Raw genomic sequence first — 21,572 nt, forward strand, 5'->3', positions numbered from 1 at the left:
TAACAACCGAATCCAAAAATGGGCAAAAGACCTAAATAGACATTTCTCCAAAGAAGATATACAGATTGCCAACAAACACATGAAAGGATGCTCAACATCACTAATCATTAGAGAAATGCAAATCAAAACTACAGTGAGGTATAACTTCATACTGGTCAGAATGGCCATCATCAAAAAATCTACCAACAATAAATGCTGGAGAGGGTGTGGAGTAAAGGGAACCCTCTTGCCCTGTTGGTGGGAATGTAAATTGATACAGCCAGTATGGAAGTTCCTTAAAAAACTAAAAATAGAACTACCATACGACCAAGCAATCCCACTACTGGGCATATACCCTGAGAAAACCATAATTCAAAAAGAGTCATGTACCACAATGTTCATTGCAGCTCTATTTACAATAGCCAGGACATGGAAGCAACCTAAGTGTCCATCGATAGATAAAGGGATAAAGAAGATGTGACATGCATATACAATGGAATATTAACCATAAAAAGAAGCAAAATTGAGTTATTGGTAGTGAGGTGGATGGACCTAGAGTCTGTCATACAGAGTGAAGTAAGTCAGAAAGAGAAAAAAAAATACCATATGCTAACACATATATATGGAATCTAAAAAAAAAAAAAAACGTTCTGAAGAAGCTAGGGGCAGGATAGGAATAAAGACATAGAGGTAGAGAATGGACTTGAGGACATGGGGAGGGGGAAGGGTAAGCTGGGACGAAGTGAGAGAGTGGCATGGACATATATACACTACCAAGTGTAAAACAGATATCTAGTTTTCAAATGTTCTATCCAATGTTCTATCAAATCTCTTTCTCTGATGCTTGTTCAGACCACTCTTAGTAACTGATCATTTCATACTTTCCAATTGGGGTGACACAGCTAAATCAGGAAGCTTTTCTTTTTCCCATTTGAATCATAGATCCCTACTAAATTTCTCTTTTACTGTTTTGCTTTTAAACAAAATTTAATATAGTTTATTTCACAAACAGGCTAAGAAAAAGAGAAATTATTCCTCATTCTTTGAGTGTAAAAGAAGAGTCATAATCTGATACTGAATGTCTTTACAATAGTGTCTAGCTTTAAAGTATTTCAGAAACACAAGTGTTAGAAGAGAGAGAAACATATGTCTCAGCAAACAGGTGGCTGTACAAGAAAAGGATCTCTATAATGACTTGTCTGCATTTCTGGAAGCTCGAAATACTGTACAAGCACAGCCTTAATATAACCATAACAGACAGCAGAGTGTGACTTAATGATCAAATAATAAATAGCAAAGAAAAAAAATTAATCTACAGGTGTTACATGGTGAAGCATGAAATGGAAACCCTGAACCATGGGGCAGAACTCAGCCAAGTAATTTTAGCACTTCTGCAGGATTTAAAGATCTCTGGATTGAACTAAAATCCTTTTAAGAAAATAAATATTATGTCTTTATAAAAAATGTTTTATTCATATATACTCTGTCTATTATGGTAGAAATTATTTCTAATTGGCTGATACTCATTCATTCAGTCATTTACTTAACAAACCTTAACTGAGTGCCTATTCTGTGCCAGGCCTCATGTGAGGCACAATAGAGGCAAAGACATCTCACAGTTCATAGTCTAGCAGTAGAGATGAATAGCAACTGTACAATTACACTACAGGATGATGAGTTCTGTGATGAAGGAAGCAAAGGATGCTGTGTAAGGAGGGCCACCTAACCCTGCCTAGAAGACTCTCAGAGGGAGCTGATATTGAGCCAAGTGAGACTAATGTAGAAGAAGAATGGTTAGGAGGGTCCTTCTAGAAGCGGGTACAAAAGCATGAGAGACTTGGGTCAAATCAGTCATTTGGAGTTGAGTACACTGGTGTACAGGGTGCAAGGACTGGGGAGGTAAACTTAGATAAGCGCCATTGTAGGATTTAGAAAGATCAAACTCATGGCAGTGTAGCATGTAGGTCAAAGGGATTACAAGTGAAGGTGGAAAGACAAAAGGCTATTATAGTAAACAGAGTGAGAACTAATAAGGTTCTAAACCAAGGTAATGGCAGTTGATATATACATTTTGACATTTTGCAGATGTCAAGATCTAAGGAATAATTTAAAAAGTAGAATCACCTGAAAATCATGACAAATTTGATATGAGATAAAGGAATAAAAGAAGGTGTTGGGTCAAAGATGGTGTTCAGGTCTCTGATCTGAACCATGGGTATGGGTCTGGCCATTCACCTAGATAGGTTAGTCTGGGAAAAGAAGCTGATATGGAGGGAAACTGATGGGTTCAGTTTGAGTTGGGTTCTGTTTACAGTGTCTTTTTAGGCATCCAAGTGGAAATTCCCATAGGTGGTTGTTTATGAAAGCCTAGAGTTCAGGAGGGAGATCTGGGCTTAAAGATGTATATTGGGAGTTATTGTATAGTAAGAATGGTTGATGCCATTATTATGAATATATTACCCAGGAGGATTGGCCAAGGGATAACCCTAGAGAAATACTGATTCTTAAGGAGCAGATAGAGAAAGAGGAGATTATAAAAGAGACTGAAAAGCAATAGCTGGTGAAGTCCAAGTGTAACCATGTGAGAGTTGTCTCCTGGAGTCAAAGGACTTCAAAGAAAAACCCTGGATTCCAGAGGCAATTACTGCAGCACAATCAAGCGAGTTAGGGTTACGAAGTGGAAAGAGTGATGGTATAAATTATCATTCAATATAGAATAAAATTGAGAATTAAAGGCATTGTGATGGTTGATTGTATGTGTCAACTTGACTGGTGCCCCGTGTTTTGGTTAAACATCCTGGATATGTCCACGAGGGTATTTCTAGATGAAATTAGCATTTGACTCAGTAAACTGAGTAAAGGGGATTGCTCTCACCAGTGGGAGTGGACGTCATCCAGTCAGCCGAAGGCCTGAATACCACAAAAATGCAGAGGAAGGGAGAATTTGCTCTTTCTCTGCCTGACTACTTGAGCTGCAACATTGGTTCCTCTGGCTCTCAGGCTGGGACTTATACACCATTGGCATCCCTGGGTCTCAGGCCTTCAGACTTGGATTGAAATTTACACTGTCACTTCTGCTGGTTCTCAGGCCTTTGGACTTGGACTGAAACTACACCACCAGCTTCCCTGGGTTTTCAACTTACAGACACATTTCTTCTCAGCCTCTGTAATCATAAGAGCAAAATCCTGATAATAAGTCTCTTTCTATATCTCTATTTATATCATCTGTCTCTCTACCTCTCTATCTATCATCTATCTAAATAATCTGTTGGTTCTGTTTCTCTGGGAAAACCTGACTAATACAGAGATTGTTATTAACAATTATGACAGGACAATAAGTGTAAAATAGATGTTTTGCAGGACAACCAGGATGCATGGTCATCCTACATTTGGAAGAATTATTTCAATGATGTGGTAAAAGTGGAGCCTGTGGATGGCGGGAGTTAAGGAGTGAGGTGAATGATAAGAATTAAAGTACTTGTGTACAGACTTTTTTTTTTTTTTTTGCAATAGCTTGTATTTAAAAGGGAGAGACTAGATGGGAGTTAGTGGGGGATACAGGGTTAAAGGAGAGTGTTTTGCATGGCAGAGGCTTGAGCAATCTTGTATGCAAGAGAGAAAATGTCAATGGAGAGAAAGAAGTCAGAGGACTTACCATAAAAGAGAATAAATGACTGAACAACTTCTGTATGGAAGCTGGAGGGGATGGCAGGATTAGCTTCAGAAAAGAGGATAGAATATTTTGCCTAGAGAAACAGGAGAAAAAAATAGAGAACAAATGTAGCATATGTGTAGGTGGGTGAGTGTGAAGTTGGACAAGTTTTCACCTGATTGTGTTTTCTCTGTAGAATTGGAGAGGAGGTCTTGTGCTGAGAGTGAAGGATGAAATTATGGGATAGGGAGCTTGTGAAAAGCAGGTAAGCTTGGAATGGTTATTCTGGATAGCGAGAGACAAGCTGATTAGAAACATACTACAGAATTTTCAGGCAATATTAAGGGCCAACTGGACACCATTAACTTACAGTGACACAGATCTACACAGTTTTATGTTTTGTTCCCCTATCCCCATCCATTTCAGGTAGTGGGGATTGTGGCCTTGACCAGATTGAGGTTATGGCAGGCAGATGCAGCAGAAGAGAGCAAAGAATTGAGACACAAAGGAGTGACTCAAATGCTGGATTATGGCCCACATGGGAAATGGGGACAGGAGGAGGCTGATAGATGGGCAAGAATGGAACAGTCAATAAATTTCAAGTCTAGTTAAGGATTAGAAGCGAAGATGTTAATAGGACAAATAAGAAAGCTAGAAGAATAGGAAACTGTGCTTCGAGAGTGGACATAGAAATTTAAGGTTTCAGAGGTGCGTCAGCTCTGGTGGGGTCTGGTGGTTATGGTGAGTGTCTGCAGCAAAGAGGAGACGCTGTCTGATTGGTGTTTCCACATGGATGTGGGAATCCCTAATTATTATGATAAAACTTAGAGCAAAGAGGAGAACTTTAAACCAAATACAAAATTAGATAACCGAAGTGGACAAAAAGATGGAGATGATGGGAGTGATATAGCCAGACATGTATTTACAAGTGTTTAGAGAAGCAAAGGTTTGGTGTCACCAGGTGGAGTTGAAGCTACAAATGCTGCCTTTCAGCCTAACTCCCAAGAAGGCTCCAAGAGGTACGGTATCATCAGAGTCACATTTTCACAAAGACATTGAAATCAAGGAACCATTCTGTGATGAGGAGAGTGGAAGCGTTGACAAGAGTAAGAGGACTGGTTAAGAGAAAAGAAAAGAAGACCAGCTTGGACATAAGCATATGGAAGAAAAAGGTGTAACTGAGAGGTATGTCTGCATTTTGGGAGGTGGGCAGAGATGATGAGGAGTTTGTCTAACTCTCTACCATGTTCTCTTCTTCATTCCCGGTGAACTTAATAGCACCTGATATATATGTGCAGAATGTGAGACCTAAGTTCCAAGAAAGCAGGAACTTGTAGTATTCTGTTTGCTGCTGTATCTAAAACACTCCGTAGCACACGGTCAGTGTGTCACAAATATTTGTGGGAGAAAGGAATAAATGATTCCTGGGAGGTGAACAATACAAAGGAATAGTTAAGACCCTGAGTTCTCAAATCAGAGAGCCCTGAGTTAGGATCCCAGCTGGGCCATCTTGGATAAGTTGTTTAATTTCTTTAGGTTTCAACTTCCTCATCTATAAATTATAAGTTATCTTAGTAACTATGCTTCAGAGTTTCCAGAAGCACCTGGCACCTTGTTAGCACTCAATAAATAGCAACTATTGCCGCCACTATTGCTTTTAACTGCTTTATTTGGTGGGAAGAAATATAGTATGACAATAGTTTGAAGCTAGAGCTCTGATTAAAAATTAGGTTTCTAAGCAGAATATTGGTAAGAAATCCTAGAAGGGGTGTGCCAGGTTCAAGATTAGTTAAACTGTTAGAAAGAGAGAATGCCTTCCTTGTACTTTAATAACCACTAAAAATTTCTACCCAGTTACTCTGAACAAGTGCTTTTGGAGACACCAACTTCCTGGGTAAAACTTGGATCCTCTGGGCAGAATGACAAGGATCCTTTTTAATTCAGTGAATAGTGCAGTTATTTCTCCTGTTTCAAATCTACACTTAACCTTTGAAGGAGGGTGTGACTGTGGTTTCTAGTTAGTCTGTGCCTTTCCTGGATTTTCTTTGATTTTTGTAAACTCTTGAATTCCAGTGACAATCACTGTCTAAAGTATTCACTTTTCCCAGAAATCCTGAGTCATGAATAAGAAATCTTCACACAAAATTATTTTAAGTCATTTAATTCATAGGAATATTATACTGTATCAAATGGGCATGTGGAGAATTTGGCTGTGATCTCTATCAGCAAACCCATTTATCTTATCCAAGTCTGACATATTATCCTTTTCCTGGGTTTGCCTTGAGATCTTGTATCTTAGTTGCATCTTGGCTTTCTTGACTCTATACTTTGGCTCTAATTCCTTCTCTATCAGCCCTGGAAACATCTTTGCTGGGGATAAGTAGCTCCTTCCTTCTCCAAGACTCACTCTAGTACCCTTAGAATGCACATGACTCATGGGGAAGCTATGAAAATCACTTCCAACCCTTTTACACTGATTCTGGTGCAGCCTACCTTTTCCTCATGCTGTGATCCTTTTGCTTTCTTGCTTTAAAAATCCACAGACTGCAAAATAGCCCTTACCCATCTAAGCAACTTTCCATGCAAGTCATCAAAATTCACCCTGATTTTCCCAAATAGTGGAGGGAATTTGATTCCTTTCAATGTTGAAACCACTTTGGTGTCACTAGATCTCTCATTTCCCCTCCAATCCATCAGTGAACTTTGGAGCCTTCTCAAGACTTTGATCTAATGCTGAGGATGGAGTCCAACCTTCCTGTGACACTTCCTTGATTTACGGTTGTGGTGTTTTTCAAATAAGGTAAGTATTGGGCATGAATATTTTAAAATGAAACTTGAGATTTTTTTTTCAACAGAGCCAAAGCCATGAATCGCTCATGTCTGCTCTTCTCTCTAGTGTGTGCTGTTGGATACAAAGCCCTCCTAAGAGCCCTGACAGTGCAGGGGTCTTAAAAAGATGCGGTGACTCTGTTGCTATGGTGATTCTGTAGCTGGCTAAGTGGTCACTGGTTGGTTTACCCAGCAGGAGTTTTTGCAAAAATAACTTGGATGAGAGCAAAATAAAACTCTTATTTTTGTCTCCCCTGGAAGCTGTAGTCAAGATGAATCAATAAATATATTTTCCTTAATTAACCCTGAAGAGAAAATGGGAGAGAAGCACAGAAGGTCTTTGGTAAAAGAAGTTGCTGGAACTCTACTGAAGCAAGTGCTGATATTGTTTTTAAGGTCAAAGACTAGAAGACTGGAGTTTAACTTGACTTGTTTCTCCTGTGATATGTGCTGAGAACAGAGGTTCAGGGAAGTTGAACCCCTTTTATACAGAGATTGAATTATGTGGTCATGAATTTCTGTAGGACTGATTAGCTTTAATCCAATGAGAAATAACTTGATAGAGTAAGCATATAATGCCCAGAACAACCAGAGGACCTGACAGCTTTTTCATGCTATGTTGTGGCTCTAAAGACCACTACAATATTAAACAGAAGGAGACGAACATTTTACTTATTTTCTTTCTGCTGCTCAATTTGTTACTCAGCATCCTGACAGTCGTAAGTGCAAAATAATCTGTGAGGGAATTAGAGTCTAAATCAGGCGTATATAACTGTGTTTGTAACTGCTAAACTTATTTGGAGATAGATGCAATCTAGCCTGAAGGATTCTTAAAAAATGTGTTTTACTGATTAAAAGATAAACTCATACACACACATATAGACACACATATGTTCCTAAATTGATGATTAGATAAGTATTTGTATGTAGTTTTTAGGTTGTTGTGTATGAGCAAATAAATGGAGAAATTCAAGGCACTGAAGTAGCCTCAATGGAAGCATACCATCTTATGTATATGACCTCTTCAAAACTGTCTGATGAATGATGGAAAAGATGAATGAAAAACATATTCCTCTTAGGGTATTGGGGCACCGTTTTACCTGAAAACCTGATGTGAATTTGTATTTTATTATGTATTCATATCTGTCTTAGAATTATAACATCTCGTAATAACTTTTAAAGAGGAACAAAAATAGTGAAATCTTTGAGTAAGATGGATTTTCCAGAAAGATGTGTTCAGTCTTTATCCTACACTTTTGTGTACCACTGGGCACCCTGGAGTGTTGCCCAATTCAATGGTTGTTGCTCTAATTCAATTGTTGTAGAAACACTAGGGTACCTTTTTGAAAATGCCATTGCCTGGGCCTCACTGAAGGCTAGTTAAATCTGAATCTCTGAGAACGATTTTTCTACTCTCCCCAGATGAACCTAGTGTGTACCCAGGGGTGAGAGCCACCTCTCTACCTAAAGACTTAGCCAGTTTGAGAAACATGGATGAGGTTATATTAGACACCATCTACCTGTCTCCACGTCACACCTCTCTTTGAAATTGTTTCCTTCATCCCTGGAACCTTAGGACAGCTGAAACTACAATGGTGAACTGATTGTAGGGAAGTGGAAACCTGGTCCTCATGGAAACCCAGGCCTTGCGTGTAGCCCCCTTTAGATCCTGACAATCAGTATCCAAGCTACTGATTCAACAGCAAATAAACAGAGCTACTACTTCTTAACACTTCGGTCATTGATTTTTCTTTTTTGAAGTAACTTCCTATATCTTAAGAAAATTTTAATTTGACAAAATCCAAATTGTTAATTCCTGGAAATCTTTAATAATTATAATTTTATCAGTTTTAAAACCCCACAAAACTCTCCTACAATATTTTCAGTATTTGCTGAAGGATAACATCCTCCTTGCCTTAATCATGTGCCAGATTACTCGTAAACCTGGACCATATGCCACTGCAATTTGCTGATGGGCCCAAGCTGCTTTGGTAGATAAAAAAATCTAAGGGGATTAGAATGGCTCAATCCTCAGTGAATAGAGCAACGACAGTAGGCCAGCTCCATGCTCTCCTGTCTTTTCTTCTCGGTCCATTACCTATAGTCTCTGCCCTTAGGTCATTGATAACTCAAAACCCAAAGGTCACATCAGTGCCTGCAAAAATGTATTTCACCCTAATAAGGTCTTTCTTTAGACACTTAGACAGAAACCAAGTTTCAGATAAACACAGAGCATGCAAGGGATGGAATAGAGATCGTTATGTGCAAAAGTAGGAAATATTTCCCCAATTTTGGCTTTAGGATGATCCTGGAGGGAAAAACACTCTAAAATTGATGAGGGACATAAATTGCATCTTTCTCCTTTACTTGGCTCCTGTGTTCTGTCTAGCACAGTTAATGATGTTATTCTCTGCCATCAACATTTGAATGACTACAAGTTTTTCTATATGTAATAAAATGGACCTCTATGACTCTTGACTTGAAATTGGAATCAGGTAGTTGATTAAATTATTAAAATTTAAAATGACCTTTGGGAAAATTTAATTTCCTGAAAGACACTTTCCCACACTCCCATTTTTCCTTTCTATTGCAAGTGAAATTTGCCCCAAATAAGGAGGTCATTGTGATTTATCTCTTGTATTTTGAGATCCGTTTTCTTGATAGCAGCCACTTGTTTTAAACATCTGACATGGTGTCTCTAAAGATAAAGCAATAAAGTATATTGATTTGAAGTATACTAGTTATTCATACAGCTAAGAGTGCTTTATACAAATATAAAACAGTAGGAAAATGCTAGTTATTCAGATTTCTGTGTTACTATTAAATAATTTGCATACTGAACAGTTATGTGTGGATTTTAGAGGGTAGGATACTTAAAGTTTAGAGTTGGAAGCACTGTAGAACTCATCCAAACCAATGCAGGAATGATCTGCATTTTGTTCTACTCAATTCAAGGGTCTTCTCTAAATATCCCTGAAAAGTCTTATTTGAACACTCCTAATGATGAAGAATGCAAGAGAATCATTCTTTTTATTGAATTTGAATCTTACACCCTATAGCTATTATTTATAGTTCTGCCTTTGAGAACTCAGCAGAATAACTTTAATTTTGTTTTTCTCCATGACCACCCTTCAAATACTTATCTGAGAGACACAACTCCATCCTCAGGAATGTGACAGTCACAATGGCAAACTTTGTAAAAGCATTTGCCTTTCACTAGCAATCCCACTTCCTATATATACAGGGAACGATGTTCCAACAGCATTATCCAATATTACTATCAGCCAATACCAATATATGTGTTCAAAATGAATCACACACATATTGACTGAGTGTCTTTTCTTGGCAGTCAAAAAGGGATCATGCTCTCCTGGGAATCCTCCTTACTTTCTTTTTTTGTGTAACATTAAAGTACAGCTTATTTAGAAGATCATGAATCATACTAAAAAGCAACTCAGATCCCTTTCATATTCCCTGTGGTGGGGAGTTCTTTCTTAATCACATGTAAATTAATTAATAAATTAATTCATGAACTTCTTACATTGTCTCTTAATCAAGTTTCTTTTAGTTGACAGTGACACAAACATAACTCCAACTCCCATTAGAAGCAAAGGGATTATTACTAAACATTATTGTTATTATTGCACAAGCAAGATTCAGGTAAAAGATTGCAGGTTTCTAGCAATGTAACCAAGACTTCCTTTCTCTTGATGTCTTGACATCTGGGGGAAAATGCACTGTTTTTCTTTACTCTCATGTGACCATCACACTAAAAACATTTCTGACACCAGATGTGTAGGTTTATTTCCTCAATGATCAATTCTCCAACACCAGCTGGGTGTCTTACAATTCAGCTCAGTTCTGACACTACTTACCTGGAATTAGCGTCAGATCACACAAGTTAAGGGTTCAGTGCCATAAGACTGTCCCCACTTCAGGTGCCAATCACAAGCCCCAGGTTGTCACCTGTACCTCTAACTAACCAGCTATCAAACGGCCTTTCCACAACCATCTCCTTGGGTTTGGTAATTTGCTACAAAACTCACAGAACTCAAGAAGTCATTTACTTACAGTTACAGGCTTACTATATAATAAAGGATATGATCAAAAGGATAAAGATGAACAGCCAGATGAAGAGATACAGAGGGTGAGAGCCAGAAGGGTCCCAAGCACAGAAACTTCTATCCCCATGGAGCTGGGATACACTGCCCTCCTGGAACGTGGATGTGTTCACCAATCATACTTTAGAAAATTCTACAGCGGCTTTACCATGTAGACATGATTAATTATTAACTCATTTTCCAGCCCCCTCATCTCTGGAGAATGGGGGGATGGTGCTGAAAGTTCCAAACTTCTAATTATGGCTTGGTCTTTCTGGTGACCATCCTGCATCCAGAAGCCCACCAAGAGTCACCTCATTAAAACAAGAGGTGCTCTCATGACTCAGGAAATTACAGGGGTTTTAGGAGTTCTGTGCGAGGAACCAAGGTCAAAGACCATATATTAGCAGGAACAAGAGGCAGAGACCAAAATATGTATCTTCACACAGAGGGAGAGCGTGAAGAGGGCACCTGCCTTCCAAAGTCTCTGGAGAGGATTACAGTGAGCATTTAGATGTGTGTTTAATCAGAAGCCTGCCCCTTGGGCTGCAGCTGTGAAGATAAGCTAATAGACCTCTTTCACAGGAAGACTGGGTGTTTCAGTAGGCTTCTTCTGCATTTGGCTCGGGGGTGTAGCTGTGGTGAGTCTTCACGAGCCATTTAAGAACTGGTTCTCAGTTCACTATAGCCTTGTGGGTCTTGTGGACACAAGCCCCGTTGACTTTCAAAGCTAGATGTTTTGGGTGTCATCTCTCAGGTGCCCAGTCTTAAAAGTTGAGCTGCCATATTTGAGGTTGAAACCATTCGCTCCTCAGGAGAAGTTCGGGGTTGTAAGTTACCACCTGATTGTGTGGGTTGCTGTGCTGGGGGTGAGGTTTATGATGAGATTGTGTCTCAGCCTCTCCTACCCAGTTTGATGTGGGTTTTTTCTTGTTCATCCAATGTGTGGGAGTTGCTTAGCTAGTTTTGGGGTTTCTCTCATAGGTGGCTGTAGAGTTGGTATGTCCATGGGAGGAGGTGAGTTCAGGATCCTTACACATTGCCCTCTTGAACCTGATCCTCTCTGGTTGTCACATAACTATGTGCAGGTTGGTCCCTGGATCCCCAGCATGTCCAATTTAGGCTGTAATCCAGTTTGTATGGACTGGAGGGAATTCAGGTTTCTCACTCTTCCAGATTATCACTTGATCTCTTATGGTCCCATTTTCTCCAGCTATAGCACAGGCTGTAGTATAGAGAGGGAAGCAACGTGTCTAGAGGAGAACTATAGATTCCCTATTGTTTTCCACTTGTTTTTGTAGGTCTCATTCTGTCCTACTCTAGATAGGTGTTCTCCATGTGGCAGGTGGCATGCTTACATAGCCTTGAATTCATAACATCCCAATTCAGTGGGCCTTATAGGAATGAAAAAGTTCTTGTAAGCCTCTGCATCAAAAATTCTAGGGTTGCTGGGGCTACATATATACACCTGAACTGGTGACCATGACCACTGGATTGACATCATGATTGGTCAGGCCAGAGTCACATGCCCCACTTTATACCCAGGTTCCAGTACCTGTGTTCTTACCTGGTCTCTCCATCTCCTTTCTATATTGATATGGAAGGCAAGGCGGTGTGGTTTAATGTGAACACCATGACCTTAGGACTTGAAATTCCTAGTGATTTTTGGTATTTTGAAAGCTGGAAAAATATTTTTTTTAATTACTATGATTTTACTCTACTGAACTCCATCCATGAAATAGCCTAAAAAAGTGAATACATTTCTGAAAATAGTTTTTTTTTGTTCTAAGATTAATTATATCATTAAACCCACACAAAAAATCTGTCATGAAGAAAAGATATAAGGTGGATTTCTTTACAGTGATTAGAAAACAAAACAACAGAATTTATAATGAGGGCTCTGAGTTATGAGAAATGTCTTTAAGCTATTAACTTAAAAAGATTTCAAAGTCCCATTTTGTCCAATGAAAGCTTAGCAATACCAAACTGTATAAAGATGTATTTATTTAGTTTTGATAGTTAAATAACCATTAAAAACTCTTAAAATCTTCAAACATCTTAAGCAATTCTTATAAACAGAGTACAAGATGTGGGAAGTGTGAAATCAAAAATGTTTTCACTCATTAGAGATGACCTTATATAGTTTCACCACTTATGAGTTATCAAGACATCTGTAACTTGTGAAAATGATCTTCCTATCTTATTCCCAAATATTATGTATTTTCTCTTTATTTTTGAAAACATGTATACATGCAAATGCACATATTGAGGGATATATTTTTCACATTTACTTAGTTATACCAAGTAGTCAAAATAGGAGTTAAAAAATCCATTTGTTAAGACATCCCAACAAAGGCATAACTAAACATACCACCAAAATTATGTATGGCCTGGCTCTTTCACAGAAAAGGTCACCTTTCCCGAGGCATAACAAACTGGTGCGTTGGAAGTTAGAGAAACATCAATAAAGGCAAGTACATTTTTCACATGTGTACTGAAGGTACAGGAAAGTGAGCATAAATTTTTAAAAGTTTTAAAAAGAGAAAAATGGGGAATGGAAGGTCAAGAGCTGGACGAAAGCGTTAAGCAGATAAAGAAATGGAAATCTGTTTCAAATCTGTTTCCACACAATCACTTCAAGAAGAAGAGAGAGGCAGTGTTGTAAACAGACAGATTGGAAAATTCAGGCTGACTTTTGGGTATAATTATGCCAGTTGACATCTGTATTGGGTGCATCACATGCAGTGCCTCACACCCTCTTGGGCCACTTTTTACTCCAGCCATTGCTGCAGCAACCAGTGGTGTGCAGCCCTAACAGGACAGGACTTGACCTCAGCTGCACAGCCATATCCGCGTCTCCATGGAGTAGGGTGAGGCAGAAATGATGCCCACTGGTGCCACCTGCTATGGGGAAAAGTAGAACACGAGAGCAGAAAAGGGTGTCAGCGTATGGAGCGGGGCGGGTTGCAATTTTTAGTAAGGTGGTCAGTGAAGGCCTCACTGGGAAGGTAATATCACAACAAAGACCTGAAGGGAGTGAGAGAGTGAGACTCTCTGGGACAAGGGCCCTGTGGACACAGGAAACAGAGTGCAGCAGCTCTGAGGCCGCAGCATGGCTGGAAGGGTCACAAGGAACCCAGGAAACCAGTATTCCTGGAACAGAGTGAGCCAGAGGCAGAGAAGCAGGAGCTGAGGGGGGAGGTGATGGTGCCAGGACATCAAGAGCCTCATAGGCCTCTCTAAAGATGACATCTTGGACTCTGATGGAATGGGAACTCAATGGACAGTTTTGAGAGAGGAACCGACATGTCATGACTGGTGTTGAGATTAGACTGGAGAGCATGGGGCCAAGTGTGGAAGCAGAGACATCTGTTAGGAAACTATTGCAATCATTTGGTAGAGAGATCATAGCAGCTTTGCAAAAGTTGGGAGCAATAAATGCAGGAAGATGAGGTGAGATTCTGGATTATTTAGAAGGTAGAACTTGTAGAATTTGCTAACAGGAAGATGTGAGACCTGAGGAGAGGAGTGAAAAATAATTCCAAGGTTTTAATTGAGATACAGGAGGAAGAAATTGCTAGTAACTGAAACTGGGAAGACTTTGACTTGGTTGTTGTGTTCGGGATTAAGTTTTGGATACAATAAGATAGAGATACCAATTAGACATCAGAATGGAAATATAAATTAAGCAGTATGCTGTGTGTATGTGTCTGGAATTCAGAGGAGTGCCTGGGATGAGTTGTAAATTGGGGAGTCATCCTCATCTAGATGGTATTTAAAGTCACAAAATTAGATGAATCACTGAGGTAGTGTGTGCAGGGAGAAAAGAGGTATGTGGACTGAGCTGTGGGACACTCCAATGTGTAGAGGTTGGTGAGCTAAGGAGAAACCTGCAAAGGACCAGAGAAGGAGTGGACATTGAGGTAGAGGGTAGTAAACAACTTCTAAAGGGAAGACCAGAATGAAGTTATGGCTGAAGGGGAGCTGTGAGGGCAAGAGAAGGATTCTTTGGTTAATTTTGGAGAGATAATAGCATGCGTATAAGCTATCGGTAGACAGGGAAAATTGGTGATGCAAAAGAAAAGAAACAATTGTGGAGCTATGACCTCGAGTAAGCAAGAGGTCATGTGACTTCATATACAAAGGACCTTAAATAGGAACACAGGTTGTACAAAATGACAGGATAACAGGAAGCAAGCTAGGAAAGATACGTGGGCACAGATGCCGAGAGGTGGTTAGATGTGGTGATTCAAGCTTTCAAGCTTTTGAGAGTTGTTTTTTCATGGTTGCTATTTCCCTGTTAAACAGGAAGCAAGGTCAACAGCTGAAGTGAGGATTGGGAGGAGGTATTGGGTGTATGAGGACAGAGGAGGTTAGAAATGGTCCTCTGGAAGTGTGGGAGAGCTAATGGATTAGGGAAACATACATTGTCGCTGAGCTACATTAGGGACCCGTTTGACAGTGGGACACATGCATTTAAAGTTGTGTGCTCTTCTCAACCATGTTCAGCTACGGGGAGGAGCAGAGCCATCAGAGTCGAATTTAACCAAGATTGGGGTTTTGCCAGTTTAATACGGTAAAATGAGAGAGAGCAGGGAACTGAGAGTGTACACAAGGAAGGAATTTCACAATAGCAGTGGTTATATACTGCATCTTCATGTTTTCTTTTTTCTTTTTTTATTGGAGTATAATTGCTTTACAATGGTGTGTTAGTTTCTGCTTTATAACAAAGTGAATCAGTTCTACATATCATATGTTCCCATATCTCTTCCCTCTTGCATCTCCCTCCCTCCCACCCTCCCTATCCCACCCCTCTAGGTGGTCACAAAGCACCGAGCTGATCTCCCTGTGCTATGCGGTTGCTTCCCACTAGCTATCTATTTTACGTTTGGTAGTGTATATATGTCCATTTGAGTCAATTCCCTCATCTGACTTTAGCCTTTCTACTAAGGGTGTCACCTCTTATTCATCCAACTTTGGAATCCCAGAATCATTGTTGTGTCTTCTTTCCTCTCACTCTCCAAATACACCCAATCACCAAGCAGCAGCTGTCACATCATTCCCACCCTCACCAGGGTCACTGTCACAGAAGGCAAGTGTAGGAGCTGCCGATGCATGGAACGGAGAGAGCAGGGTGAGGGGGACACAGCAGTCTAGTGTCAGAAGATGAAGGGTCTAGAAATCTGAGTTAAAGGATACTACGCTTAATTAAATTCTCCATCCCAGGAGAACCAGGAAGAAGCTGCACGGTCCTTTCTGACCTAACCTTAGAAATCTGAATTAAAGAGTAATCTGTTTTTGTAAATGACTTTCATTGGAACGCAGCCACATCCGTTTCTTTACATGTTGTCTATGGCTGTTTTGGCACTTCAACAGCAGTGTTGAATGATTGCAGCAGAAACTGCATGGCCTGCAAAGCCTAAAATAGTTACTATCTGGCCCTTTATGAGGAAAAGTTTGCTAACCTCTAATCTAAAACACAAAGGAGTGTGCTAAGTGGGAGCTTTCAAACTGATCAGCCTTGACCTTTGTTGTATACTGACCCTCATAACATGTAATGGAAACCTACAGTATTTATAGAGCAATATCTACCCAAAGATCAAATTCCTCAGTGAGATTAAAGGGCCATTGCTACCCCTCATTTCCTATCTCCAGAGATGTTCCCTAAGACAAGACAACATACACGTACTGCACCCAGATTTAAACATTAATTTTGGGATGTTTGCCAGACCAGATGTTTAGAAAAGCTAAATACCATTGATTTATTTCTTACCCTTTACGAGACAACATTAGAGACAATGGACCTTATCAGAACAAATGAGAATAAACAACAGAATGCAGATCAGAGGAGAATTAGGAAGAAATTCGACTGGATTTTATGATGCTATAATTAATTTTGTATGTAGGAAATCGTTAATTATTAGCAAATTGTAACCTGCACCAACCGAGTTTTGTCTCATGGCAGCTGTGCAAGGATGGACTTTTCTGTTTCATGGCTGTCACTCTTCCTTGTACAGTACTGTGAGCATAATTTCCAGTACCCTGAGAATGCTCTTCTGCAAATGCAATTAATCACCCATCAAATGCCTTTTGAGCACTTAGTACACAGTAGAGGCTGGGAAAACAGAGATTAATAAGCCCTGATTGCCGCCAACAATATTGCAGTACAGTGGCGATTTGCACCCAGAACTGCAACTATTGTTCTTAAGTTGTTTTGGATCATAGACCCTTATGAGATTGTGATCAAACACGCAAATCCTATTTTTAGAAAAAAAAAAAAATGTGCCGAGGCACATATAAACATAATTTTACATATAATTTCAACAGATGTTTTATTTCCTGAAGGTAATTTATGAAAGTCCATATGGGAGTTTACCCCGTTTTTAGAGTCCTTGAGGTATATAGCATGGGCACAACTGAAAAAGTGAGCTGGGGTGTGTGTGTGTGGGTGTGTGTGCATGTGCAAGTGTCTTATTTTCTTCAGGAGATTAAGATGGGAAAATATAATATTTTCTAGGTAGGAGGAATGGTTTATGCAAAAATAATGAGACATGATACGGCAGGGGAATCCAGAAAGTCAAGACAGTTTGGTCTGACACATTCCTAGGTTTTGTATATTGTATGGATAGACTTGTCACTTTTCCTGAAGAACTGTATGTCCCTCAGGGGACACACACTATGAGACATACTGTTTATCACATAACACTTAAGGACACGTATTTGTTTGCCTTAGGCTGGTTGTTTATTGCTGATTTTCTCTTTTCTTGATTTTTTTTTTTTTGCTTTCTTTTTTTTTTTTTAATTAAAGTATCAATTTATGCTACAAAATAAGGATCTTTATACATACTATATCATAGAATTTAATCAAACTTCATAGCAATCTCGCTAGGTAAATTTTATATCACCTATAAGAAAACTGAGATCCAGAGAGGTAACTAATGTGATCAAACCCACACAGCTAAACATGGCAGGGCTGGTAACAGGACACCCTTTTTTTCTGACCCTAGGTTCTATACTTTTTCCTCTGGGCTTAAGACACTGCTCCAAGTAAATTTTGTATTGTAAGATAACTGATCATTTCTGGCTAATGTAGAATACTCCCTTAGAGTAAGTCAGGTTATTAATTAAAACCATACTTTTTATTTAGTATTTTACATAGCAATTTTGTTTGGGCCAAGAATTTTGGAGGGAATAGGACTTATTTCTAGTTTTCCATGATCTTTCACTCTTACCTACCCTGACTTTGGTTTTTATTTTGGTAAAGAGGAAGCTGGAGGAAGGCTTATAGCTGGGATTGAACTGAACAGTAGGACAGATTGGTAAAGGCTTGGAAGGGCTAACACCTGGATTACAAAGCCCTGGGAATTCCTCCAAAACACAAATTCCAAGCAGTAGACAAAATGACTCAACATCGTAAAGAGAATTACATGTTAAGAAGTTTCTAAAACATGTTTTTAGCCTTCTTCAGGGGTAGCAAAAATTTATAATGACATAACCACAAAGCAGAGAGGGCAATGATGGCCAATGGACAGGAGAAAGTCTACATATTCATTCACACATAGAGTCAGTCCTCTCCCATGTCCAAATGTGGCTTGAATCCTGTTTGCTTTGTTTTTTTACATAATAGATTATTTCTACAAGGTCTTTCCAAAATTTAAACCCAGTTAACAAATGAACTCACTTTGACATTTACATGCCAATTAAAGACTACAGGTTCTGAGGTGATAGAATAAGAAGGAAGTGACAGCACTCAAATCCATCTTAGCTGTGATAAGATTCAGGGAGACCAGACTTAAGTGTGGTACTCTGACATCATACGAGGGCAGTTATAGGATGTCTAAAATCCAACAGAAAAAGAAAAGTGATTGAAGATGTCAAAGGGAGGAGGCTTCAGTAGATTCATCTGTCTTGCTTCATAACTGTGCTGAGGGCCTGCTCGGAATACAGTACAAGAAGATCCATCGCTTGGTGAAATAATTTATAATGAGACGTTGGATCATAGTCATAAGAAAGGGAAAGAAAATGTCAAAGGCACCTCCCAGTGTTGCATAAGCGACAGGGAAGCAGATCTGGAACAGAAAGTGTTGAGCACTGTTTGTCTGTCCCCACTGGAAGAACAACTTCTAACCCTGTTAACCCAGAGCCAGTCGGGTCACAGCTCTGTTTATGTGAAAGTTTCTGTGACCTTTCGGCAGCCTTTCCCCTCAGCTGGATCCCAACCACAGTCCCATTTCACAGCCTTGCAACATCTCCTCGGAACCAGGCCAGGTGGAGAGGGAACAGCTGGGAAGGGATGATTGTAAAAAGCCCCTACGATTCTACAGAGGGTCCAGAAATCCCCTTCACTAAGTGAACTTAAGGAGCCCAAGGAGGGCACTTTCATCAAACACAATGGCAGTGTGAGGAGAGACACAAAATGCAAGTTGATTGACGTGACCACATTGCAGGGCAAAAGACATTTGTAATGAAGCTAAAAGTTTTATATATGTCTTAGCATTTGGTAATATGACCACAGACATGTTCACTAAAGCCTAGGAACAGATGCTCTTGATTCAACAGTAGGGCATAAAGTCCCACAGCAAATACATAAAGTCCCACTGTATTTTCATAATTGAAATATATAGTTTAAAGACACTTTCAATTGTACAATGTCACTGCACACATTATGACTCATTTAAAAAAGAATCTCAGTTTCTAAAGTGACTCTTTAGTAGGTTTTCAGTAGATCCATAACATGAACTGAAATTATTTTGAGCATCAGTTGGTATCATTTAATCTTATCTCATTGCTCTAAATTGAAAGCCACTGTTACTCAAGCATATCTTGGAGAGATATGATGCCATTTTCCCCCTCTATTTTGGTTATTTGAATACATTTCATTGCTGTTTCATGATTTACAAGCTGGGCATTACTGTGGAACTTTTAATTCTCTCTGAGCCTGTGTAATTGCAGCTACAAGATGGAGATGCCATCAGAATCTACCTGATACAGTTGTCTGAGAATTAAGTGGGATAATATATGTAGTGCTTAGCAAAATGTTGGGACATAGAAAGTGCTCCGTAAGTGCTGGCAATAATAATCTTTATCATCACCATCATTATTCATCTAAATTCAGGTTAGTCAGAGAACACAGTAATGATAAATTTTACATTTGAAGATAGCTTATAACTTCTGATTATTAACTTAATGCAATTAACAATACTGTCTAATTTGAAAATGTGCAAAAATTTCAGCATCCTCCAAATTTGCTTGGTAAGGGAGTCATATATACAGAGGGAGAGGGGTTTTTTTAAATTATTTTAAATTTTTTAAATATCCAAGTTTAATTTTCAGGCATGATAATGTTTCATATTTGGGACAAATCTAAAAATCTCAATGATTAAAATTTGTTGATAATCATATTTGCATTAAACATTTTATCTAATCTTTAAATCTAATATGCCAACATAGAGTCTTTGATGTTTTAAAATTTGTTTATTCAAAGAAAACATGGAAACATTTGTATACCAAAGTGGAATGCTATAAAAAATGTGCCACTCAGAGGAAGTTGGGAACAATGTTTGACCTCAAACCCATCTTGTTTGTTCTATTTTAGGGCAGCAGTTTCTCAAGCTTTATTGAGAAATGTTCAGAGATGAGTAGAAAGTGTTTTGAAATCAGAAAAAGAAGATGTGCGTCAGTGCTTATCTGCCACAGCAAGGAGACCTCCTTTGTTTAAAGGCCAGCCAAGTATTGTCTTTGGATCTTCATGTACGCATCTCAGTGACATAAATGGGAGTGTCAGGTTGAAATCCTTCCAGACCTGGAGACCTCATATGCTGGATTTTTTAGACCTTGATATGAGAATAATTTCCAGGCTTAGAATCAGATGTAATGAGAATGAAATAGTTTTCTAAAAGCTTCAAATCTAATTTAATCAGGGTAAGTCCTGACATACTTTCATGTTTCAGAAACTTTTCATTCTGGCTTACCATGGCCTTGGCTTCCCTAATAGTAATTTTTCTTAGACATTCTCTGAAGGCAGATTCTAAGACAAAGGTTTCTGTATAGGTAGTTAATTCATGTATGGATGTAAAACAAGAAGCAAGTGATTACAGAAAGCAAGAAGAAATGGCGGAGGGTTGAACAGGAAGGAGGAAAAGCCAACACAGGGACTGAGTTGGCCACACTCAGTTCTGTGGTTCCTTCTGAAGAGCCTTCTGGTATGCGTTTCAGAATTGGTCAACTGGGTATCAAAAGGAAAATCTATCCTTAGCTTCTGTCCCTCATTTGTCAAGGGAAGCCTCACTGATCCTCCCTTGCAGGTTTGAATGATGCATAAGTATTTAAAGACTTCCCATGCAGGTGCATCAAACCCAAAACCAAACATAAAGCAAAAAACCCAGGCAGGAATTGAGAGATATTAACACAGGCCTGAGTCAAGTGCTGTCAGGTTGCACCTGTGGGAAGCTGGTTGAGACCTTCAAAGAACTGGTCACCACCGTAGTTCTGGAGTAGGATGTAGAGAGGATTTGAGGTAGAGCCCAAGAGGTATCTGCTACTCTTCATCCCTTCCACCCCTCGGTTTCTTTCATTCCCTTTACCGTATCCCTTTCAAGGTAGTGGCCAAACTTGCAAGGACTTAAGAAAAGAGGGTTAGTTGAATGAGCTATAGTCCTCACTGCTGTAACTAGTCCTAAAGCTGTAATCAGTATCTCCTCTCCTCCACGGTCCATTTTGAATTTCCCTTAAATGTGGCAAGACACTCTAGTTGTGTGCCCGGTGGAGTGACCCTAGACCTTTATCCTCAGGGTTCAGAATAAAAACCACATTTTGGAGGTCTACGTGCCATCCTCACAAGATGCCGTATCTGAGCTGGTGCCTTTGCCAGGCAGTCCTATTCCATTCTATCGTTAGCTATTCTACTCAGGCAAAGTGCTTCTGAGTGATGAGGTGAGTAATACGTCTAATGCATTCTGTGAATATGTACCCATTCTTATGTCTCTTTTGCTGTAAAACTGGTCTGTAAAGAA

The 21,572-nt window shown here is 39.4% G+C and overlaps 1 long non-coding RNA gene across 2 annotated transcripts in view; it reads left to right on the forward strand.

Moving 5' to 3' along the window:
• The first annotated feature begins 3,643 nt into the window (after window positions 1-3,643).
• The window catches only part of LOC309661889, a 118,893-nt gene continuing 100,964 nt past the window's right edge, over window positions 3,644-21,572 (forward strand). Inside the window, exons 1-2 of one of the 2 annotated variants that reach the window (XR_014264340.1) lie at window positions 3,644-6,431; window positions 20,156-20,481. This is a non-coding gene — a long non-coding RNA (uncharacterized lncRNA). Of the gene's footprint in view, window positions 20,482-21,572 lie in introns of both variants that reach the window. The other variant, XR_014264341.1, reaches the window with a different exon arrangement.

The sequence above is a fragment of the Balaenoptera physalus genome (assembly GCF_965194825.1).
Source record: "Balaenoptera physalus genome assembly, chromosome: 5".
In the NCBI taxonomy this organism is placed as follows: Eukaryota; Metazoa; Chordata; class Mammalia; order Artiodactyla; family Balaenopteridae; genus Balaenoptera; species Balaenoptera physalus.